Raw genomic sequence first — 9,180 nt, forward strand, 5'->3', positions numbered from 1 at the left:
TTACACAGTGGACACATGTTCTGGTTGTTGGTATTCCAGTAATCATTGAGGCACTTCTTGCAGAAGTTGTGTCCACATGGTGTTGTGACTGGATCCGTGAACACATCCAGACAGACGGAGCACAGGAACTGGTCTTCAGACGGCAGGTTGCTGGCAGCAGCCATATCGACACCTAGAGGTCAAAGGTCAAAGTGTCACTACACACGATTTAAATGCATCATTATTCATAGAGATTTAAGCCGTTTCTCAATTCAAAGTCCACCGAGTCAAACACAATATGGCAACCCTGCTTTTTTCATTATTCTTTAAATATAATTATTTTAAATTGTGTGTGTGGATATATAAATATAATATATATATATACAGGACTGTCTCAGAAAATTAGAATATTGTGATAAAGTTCTTTATTTTCTGTAATGCAATTAAAAAAACAAAAATGTCATGCATTCTGGATTCATTACAAATCAACTGAAATATTGCAAGCCTTTTATTCTTTTAATATTGCTGATTATGGCTTACAGTTTAAGAAAACTCTAAAATCCTATCTCATAAAATTTTAATATTTCCTCAGACCAAGTTAAAAAAAAGATTTATAACAGCTGAGTGTTTGTCAAGGCTCAGGAAACCCTTGCAGGTGTTTCGAGTTAATTAGACAATTCAAGTGATTTGTTTAATACCCTACTAGTATACTTTTTCATGATATTCTAATATTTAGAGATAGGATATTTGAGTTTTCTTAAGCTGTAAGCCATAATCAGCAATAAATCAGAATAAAAGGCTTGCAATATTTCAGTTGATTTGTAATGAATCCAGAATGCATGACATTTTTGTTTTTTTTATTGCATTACAGAAAATAAAGAACTTCATCACAATATTCTAATTTTCTTAGACAGTCCTGTATATAAATAAATAATAAACTCTTTATGCTCGTTAGATCCTCCAAACTGAATTATATATCATGTTTAACCAGTGTTGGGCAAGTTACTGAAAATTAGTAATTAGTTATAGTTACTTCTTTTAAAAGTAATTTAATTACTTTACTAGTTACTGTATATCAAAAGTAATTAGTTACTCGGGAAAGTAACTTTTAAGTTACCTTTATGTCTGCTTTTTTAATGTAATGAACAGTTCTGAACAGTCAAACACAATAAACATGTTGTAGACCAGGGGTGCTCAATACGTCAATCGCGATCGACCGGTCGATCGCGGCGTAGTATGATAGATCGCATGACAGCAAAAAAGATTGGCCCGCCCCCCTGTCACTTTCTCTATAGCGCCACATTACAGCAGCAGCACGTCATTTCTGTCTCTACATGTCGCGTTAACAGTCCTCTGCCCGCCATCTCGTGCGCCGCAGAGCTCCGACACCGGTTTGCGCGCATCGGGACTGAGCAAAGAAAAAGTCACTAGCCCCCCCCCCCCCCGTCGGTCGATCGCCTTGACTTGGTCACATAATAAGTAGCTCGCATGCTGAAAAAGTGTGAGCACCCCTGTTGTAGACCTATTTATTACAATCAACAGGGCAACAGGCCTTCAAATCAAGCAGTAGTACAAAAGTCCCTTTTAATACTTAACTTAATACAAAATAACTGTCTGTCATTTAACAGTGTTTGTTTTTTACCACATTAGGCCCAATGAAATAAAAGTGATTGGCCTACAGTATTAACACAAATTAAAAGAGAAAACAAAGGTGCCTTGAGGTGCTGCATATAATTGGGGGTCGGGTTTCTTTAAACATTTAGGACTTTTAATTTGAAATATCTCCAAATTGGGACAGTAAATATGTCTGATTCCCAGGATAATGGATGTCTGGATTGTCCTGAACACAGCTGCATCAGTCAATGCCGGGCATTATGGGGAAAAACATATATAAAGCACTTCAAACATGAAAGAAATGACCGGTTTCTTTAAACATTTAGGACTTTTAATTTGAAATATCTCCAAATTGGGACAGTAAATATGTCTGATTCCCAGGATAATGGATGTCTGGATTGTCCTGAACACAGCTGCATCAGTCAATGCCTGGCATTATGGGGAAAAACATAAATAAAGCACTTCAAACATCAAAGAAATGACCGATTTCTCTAAACATTTTGGACATTTAATTTGAGATATCTCCCAATTGCGACAGTAAATATGTCTGATTCCCAGGATAATGGAAGTCTGGATTGTCCTAAACACAGCTGCATCAGTCAATGCCGGGCATTATGAGGAAAAACATATATAAAGCACTTCAAACATGAAAGAAATGACCGATTTCTTTAAACATGAATTTTTTATCATACAAAGTCTGAGTTTTATTTTTATAAACTCTTCCTTGGTACAGTAAAACGTTTTAATGTTAGCATAATTTAAGCTAAATCTCAGAAACGATCTAGAAAGATTCAAAATCAGTTAATTGTTTACTTGTATATGCTAGTGTATGATTTGTCGACATCTTATTTTGAAAACCGGATGTTGTTTCACGTAGTTCTTTCCGCTAACTTTGTAAAACCGGAAGTTGTGTCACGTGAATCCTGCCGCTAACTTTATCAAAACCCTTGCGCGCTCCCGATCGAATGCGTTTACCGTGAACATCAGTCTATAGGTGCACAGAAATTTAAGTGTCGGCTGAGTTGACCACGGAGATCCGAGTGTCAGCTGAGTTGACCGCAGTCCATAACGTCCGAGACGTTACATCATTGCGCCACCAAGGTCCTGCGATGTCGGATCAGAAGCAGCTAAAGTAGCCTAGCTTGTCTTGTCTGCAAGTGTTCATTATTCACAAAAGAGAGTAACGCGAGTAACGAACTCATTTAAATTTCAGTAATTGTAACTGCGTTAGTTGATTAAAAAAATACTTCGTTACATGCTCGTTACCGCTAAAAGTAATGGAATTACAGTAACGCGTTACTCCCAACACTGTTTAACCGCTACGGAGACGTCAGAGCCAGCGGAGCATTTAAAAAAGTCCTGCCGAGATCAGGCTGCTGTCGGCGGCCGCACAGCGCGCTGAGCGCCCGGCGCTCCGGAGCTCAGTGAACAGCAGGACCTCAAATCTACGGCGCAGGTCTTTATTAGGCTGAATCAAAACAAACAGACCACAGATTTTATTGTTAAACTACTAACTTCTCGCCTGAAAACATCCCAACATGACATTACTGACTCAACAACAGTAGTATTTATAACAAGTCATCAGTCAGTTGGTTATTTTCTCCTCCGCTAATGTGTCCGGTGAAATGCATTCTGGGATATCTGCTGGCCAGAATGTGCACGTCTCCTCTGATGCATTCTGGGTAAAGCGGGAAGATCAAGTCACATCCGGGTATTTTGACCGTGCTTTGAGAGAAGCGGACTTTGAATTGAGCTTTAACACCAGTGAGTGAAACACAGTAAACATCAGCAGCTGTCACTCACCCGGTTGTGGCTCAGCTGTTGAGAAGACGAGCAAAGTGTAATATTTAATATTTATTACGACAGAAACACGGAGACGTGTCTCGACCGTCGCTCCGACAAACACTTCGCTTCACTTTCACTTCCGGCGTGTGACGTCGAAGCCCCGCCTCTTCCGGCAGCTTGTTTGGGAGGTGGTGTTTCCTCCTGCAGGTGGAGACTTTACTGGAGTCACAGGTACGAGGCGCTTTAATCTCTGGAGGGAAACTAGTGCGTCTTCTCATCAGAAGAAGTCCGTCCCACATGTAAACAACCACGATGTTTGTGTCACGGTCCCATGCAGCTCTGCGGTGACGTCACTGTGAGCCCTCCCTTCCTTTCTCTCCGAGTCGCTGACCCAGAGGAGGAAGTTGAATATGTGCAGTCTGTTCGTGCCTTTAACCAACGCTCTGCTGACCCCTGCTGGCCACAGGAGGGAACACACCACCACTTTGGGGATTTGATGGGCAACGCTGCAGCTCCAAAATAAAAACTCCAACAGTTCTTCTTCTGCACATGATTTTACTGCAGTGATTCTTCACAGCAAAGTGGTTTAATTCGGTAGAAAACGTGTTTTCATTCAGATTAAAGGAGCTTTTTCAGCCAGACATGAATCAACCTTTTCTCAGATAGATTATATCAAAAGCCCAATAATTTACATCCTAAAAGCAATATTATTCACCACTGCACCGTTGAGTAAACACATCTATAAATGTATCTTTGAGAAGCAACACCATAAAGATATATTATATATATATATTTTTTATAGACATATATATAATTTATAAATATATTTATATATAAATATATTTGTATAAATATATTTATATATAAATGTATTTTTATAAATATATATTTATATAAATATATTTATTTATATATGTATATATACCACCTGGGTCACAGGACCCGACTTGTGGATTTAATAGAAACGGGATCTGAAAAATGTTGGTGAGAAGCTCACATCCAGTCAGCTCGTCGGCCGAAACATTCAGAGAGAAGTCGGTGGGCGACTGGAACGCCGTTAGAAAGTTCCTCACGCGACAATAAATTACAAAGAGACAGGAAAAAAGATAAAAACTAAGGAAATTAAATATCAACAGACAAAAATCTAACCCTAGCCGATTACCTCAGAGCACACACACATATACACATACAGGACTGTCTCAGAAAATTAGAATATTGTGATAAAGTTCTTTATTTTCTGTAATGCAATTAAAAAAACAAAAATGTCATGCATTCTGGATTCATTACAAATCAACTGAAATATTGCAAGCCTTTTATTTTTTTAAATATTGCTGATTATGGTTTACAGCTTAAGAAAACTCTAAAATCCTATCTCATAAAATTTTAATATTTCCTCAGACCAAGTAAAAAAAAAGATTTATAACAGCTGAGTGTTTGTCAAGGCTCAGGAAACCCTTGCAGGTGTTTCGAGTTAATTAGACAATTCAAGTGATTTGTTTAATACCCTACTAGTATACTTTTTCATGATATTCTAATATTTAGAGATAGGATATTTGAGTTTTCTTAAACTGTAAGCCATAATCAGCAATAAATCAGAATAAAAGGCTTGCAATATTTCAGTTGATTTGTAATGAATCCAGAATGCATGACATTTTTGTTTTTTTAATTGCATTACAGAAAATAAAGAACTTCATCACAATATTCTAATTTTCTGAGACAGTCCTGTATATACATACACACATATATCAGGGTGTCAACCGGAAGAAACAAGTTACATTTAAAACTTTTTAATCCCACATCTAAATGAAATTTAAGACCAAACTTATGATGGAAATACAAATCAAAAGTGGAAATATACATTAATCTTTCCAAGTAAACACACTGATGTCTGTTCAAGATGAACAGTATGGTGTAATGCGAAAGGATACCATTGCTGTTATAAATTATATTTATAAATATAATATTTTCTAAACATTTGGAAAAAAAATCAATACAATTTAAAATGCAAATACATTTACATAATAGAATATGTGTGTGTGTGTGTGTGTGTGTGTGACAGAGAGAAACCTAGATCGATGGATTGCAGTGTCGAGTGTGGTAGTGTTTTGTGGAGGTGTGTGTAGTCAAAAAATTAAGACCAATCATATTTGAATTTAAGACAATTTAAGACTTTTTAAGGCCTTATTTTTAGGAAAAGCAATTTAAGACTTTTTTATGACCCGCGGCCACCCTGTACATACATAAACATTCATACATATATGTAACGGACTTGTTCTGGCAAGGAAGAAGTCGGGTCCGCAGCTTTATTCTCCAGGTTCTATTCCTGCTGACGACATCCATACTTCAGCTCCCTCATAAATACAAAACTCTTATCTCTAAGAGGACAACGTTATATATAGATTGACAAAAAGGGGAAACCAGCAACCATTAGTGGACAAAATAAATAACTGTGTGAGTTAGTGACTCGGCGGAAATTCTAAAGTTAACACAAAGGAAGAACAAATTTGATGATTCCAAGGGTATGTTGTGTTTTCAAGAATCTTCGAGTGCAGAACCGAGAAAGAATGTCTGGACAGTGCCAAATTATAATAAAAGGTGTTTCATTGAAAATATTACCAATGGTCAATAACGGTTGCGATACAGAGTATAACTCAGCTGAGGGAGCATGAATCACTGCATCCACAGACCGCCAGGCAGTTAACTGTCTAACAGAAGTCAAGCTTATTAAATCTAATCCTCAGCTGGGGGCTTCTCACAGGATCAACGGCCTACATGCAGCTGACCTGCATGCAGTGCATCTCCTCCGTCATCCAAAGGTCAAAAGCCTCGTCTCTCTGGTCAACATCTGTTTTTATACCTCCCGGCCCCAGGGGAGATATTCACTTCTCATTGGTTAACCTGTCTAGGTAAAACATTAGTCCTGATCCACTCATTGGCCGAGCCGTCTGTCCGTCGGTGTTGAAAGCGTGTCCACGCCCCTTGACACTTGAAGTCATCTGTCCCTCTTCCTCTGCGTCGTTCTGTCCTCTCTCTGAATGGCATCGCAGGGGTCCTCAGAGGAGGGCCGTCCTCAGGACGCCTCTCCGTCTGCTACTCAGTGACCGTGTTTACATGCATTTGAATAACTGGCTTAGTCGGACTGAAATCGAATTATCCGTTTCATGTAAACACCTTTGTGTTCGACTATGTGCGGTCCGACTGCGATCCGATTAACACCCCGGATAACTCGATCCGATCCGGTTGATAATTCGACTATCGCGGCATGTAACGGTGGATTGGATTAGGAACTGGACTTTGCGTCTTTGCGCATGCTTGAGATCCCGCCGCCCTCCTCCCCCCTCCCTCCCTCCCTCCTCCCCCCTCCCATCCATGTCGTGACCCGGAAGTCGAAAGAGACGATGATGTCACTATTAACATCATGCAAGAATAGTAGAGGGATGTAGCTTCGCCTTGCTCTCTGTTCGCCATCTTTCTCAAAATGTTGATGTTGTTGTTGGTTGTTGTTGGTGGTGGTGAAGAGGTCAAGCGGAAATGGCTGTATCACGAGTTGTAATGAAAACAGCGCCGCCTATCGTATCGGATATGACAAGCTTTCAAAGGCCAATGATTCTAATGACTCACTGCCATGTATATTGGGATAACAGCTGATCCCCCAAAAGAGAGCAGAGTCCGACTAAAGCGAGATTAGAATGATACCATCATGTAAACCACTGAGTCTCTCCGAGCCAGGTGTGAACTTCCTTCCCGGCCCCAATGCGCTCCATGAATGGGGTCTCTCCATGTCGGGGGAGGGGATCCCTTGCTGCCATTGATCTGTTTCTTGTCACACAGAAAGATTCATCTTACCAGTTACAGTAATCCATTAAATAATAATCCAGACATTAACCAAACAATATTGTAAATTATTAAACAATAACACACATTCTATAACAACATGTATGAAGTTATGGTATATTAGTAGGGATGAGAATTGATAAGATTTTAACGATTCCGATGCCTTATCGATTCCTGCTTATCGATTCGATTCCTTATTGATTCTTTTATCGATTCTTATTGGGCAAGGGGTGAAAAAAAGAGCACAAACGGGTTTATTTACATTAATTTTCTTTTATATAATTTTCTATCATGCTGCACACCATATACAGTATGTATACATACACATTTATAATTTTAAATAACCAAAAACATTTATACATATTCCTCTTGAACTTAAAATAAAACTTAGATAACTTAAATAAAATGTATTGTTTAATTTAAACATGTTCCTAGAGATTACAGTGCTCCTTCCTTTTTTTTAAAGGGTATATGAACTGCGCTGCCAAAAATGAAACTAGCAGTGGCAAATACCAAGTGTGCAACCATCAATTGTTTGGATCATCAACAATTCTTGTGCAGAAAAATAAGCATGTCTGCTTTCTCCGGGAGGATCCGCGATCTCTCAGGACTTATTGTGTCTCCAGCCGTGGAGAACACTCTCTCAGATGGAGGATGAACACAAAGATATGAGGAGGTGGACAAGACGTGCTCGCTGTAGCCCAGTGGTCCCCAAACTACGGCCCGCCTCCCCATGTGGCCCCGCCCCCTGAACAATATCAGAGACGCGTTCCGATTTATTATTTTTTTCACCTGGCCCAGCCGAGCACATTTTGTCGTGTGAAATGGAGCCAAACTTTAGAACGCCTCTGCCTAGTTGCCATGTTTGCTGCAGTCTGAAGAAGAAACTAAAAAAGTTTGCGCATGCGCAACGCCACAGAGGACCGTTACAGAACCGTTAAAGAATTTGGCTGACGATCCCAAACAATCGGTTCACTGGGAACCGGTTCTAAAACGGAACCGGTTCTCGATTCCCATCCCTATATATTAGTAAATCCTAATTTACATATTGCTTTCGTAAATTGTCTAATTCAACAGGCAACATTTCATATTTCTTCTACAAAAACGTGGATTTCGTTTATAAAAAGCGAGAGGCAGTCAGCTCTTTGATCCGGCGACGGGCCAGGCGGTTTTCCCATCATGCATCTGGTAACGCCCCCTTGTTCAAATGCTCAGCGCGGTCCTCGTCAGCGACCAGCGGCTCTGCGGCCTCGACGCGACGCTCTTCGCCCGCCTCCGTTTGTTGGGTCGTCACGGTTTCCATGCCGACGCCGGGCGTCGCCGTCCTCCATCCTTTGACCTTCTTCCCTGTGAAAACGTAGAAACCGCTTTGAGACGCGTTCACACAACTCGGGGAAAGTTCTGCACGCCGCCGAGGGCGAGATCTTCTGCCCTCTCGAAATATTTCTCCAGATTTTGATCTCTTTGGACCTCAAACAGCAGAATGTAAACTCCGTGAGACGGGGAGAAGGACGACTCTTTGGGGAACGGGTCACGAGTCAGTCAGGACTGGATCGAGTCCCGGGGAATATTGTTGGAGTGAAATACGGCGAATACTAAATAATGCAATACTTTCTGCGAGAGCCGATAACTCATGTGTTCATGGGCTCTGATGTTATTTAAGTTTTAGTCTGAATATAAATATCAGGGTTCTTACACATGTTGACCGATGGATTTCCAGGACTTTTCCATGACTTTAAACCAAATGTCCAGGACCAAACTGAAATCTCGGTTTATAAATGAAACAGTGAGAACATTTAGTATTTAAACTGTGAATTCCAAAGCATCCAGTATACATTAAATTAAACAAATGACCAGCGAACTTTCCAGTTAAGGCGCGTTCACTTGCAACGCAGGGAAAATAATTGCGCCGCCAGTATGAGAGCGTATGCCGGCTTATATTTGGAGCGTCTTTGTTTCTAAAACATA

General features: G+C 40.1%; 1 long non-coding RNA gene across 1 annotated transcript; it reads left to right on the forward strand.

Moving 5' to 3' along the window:
* Positions 1-2,238: 2,238 nt before the first annotated feature.
* On the forward strand, positions 2,239-3,915 carry LOC130189579 (uncharacterized). Its single transcript, XR_008830829.1, has 3 exons — positions 2,239-3,357; positions 3,460-3,609; positions 3,716-3,915. It is a non-coding gene; the product is annotated as an uncharacterized LOC130189579 (long non-coding RNA).
* Positions 3,916-9,180: the final 5,265 nt, after the last annotated feature.

This window comes from Pseudoliparis swirei, chromosome 24 (genome assembly GCF_029220125.1).
Source record: "Pseudoliparis swirei isolate HS2019 ecotype Mariana Trench chromosome 24, NWPU_hadal_v1, whole genome shotgun sequence".
Classification (NCBI taxonomy): domain Eukaryota; kingdom Metazoa; phylum Chordata; class Actinopteri; order Perciformes; family Liparidae; genus Pseudoliparis; species Pseudoliparis swirei.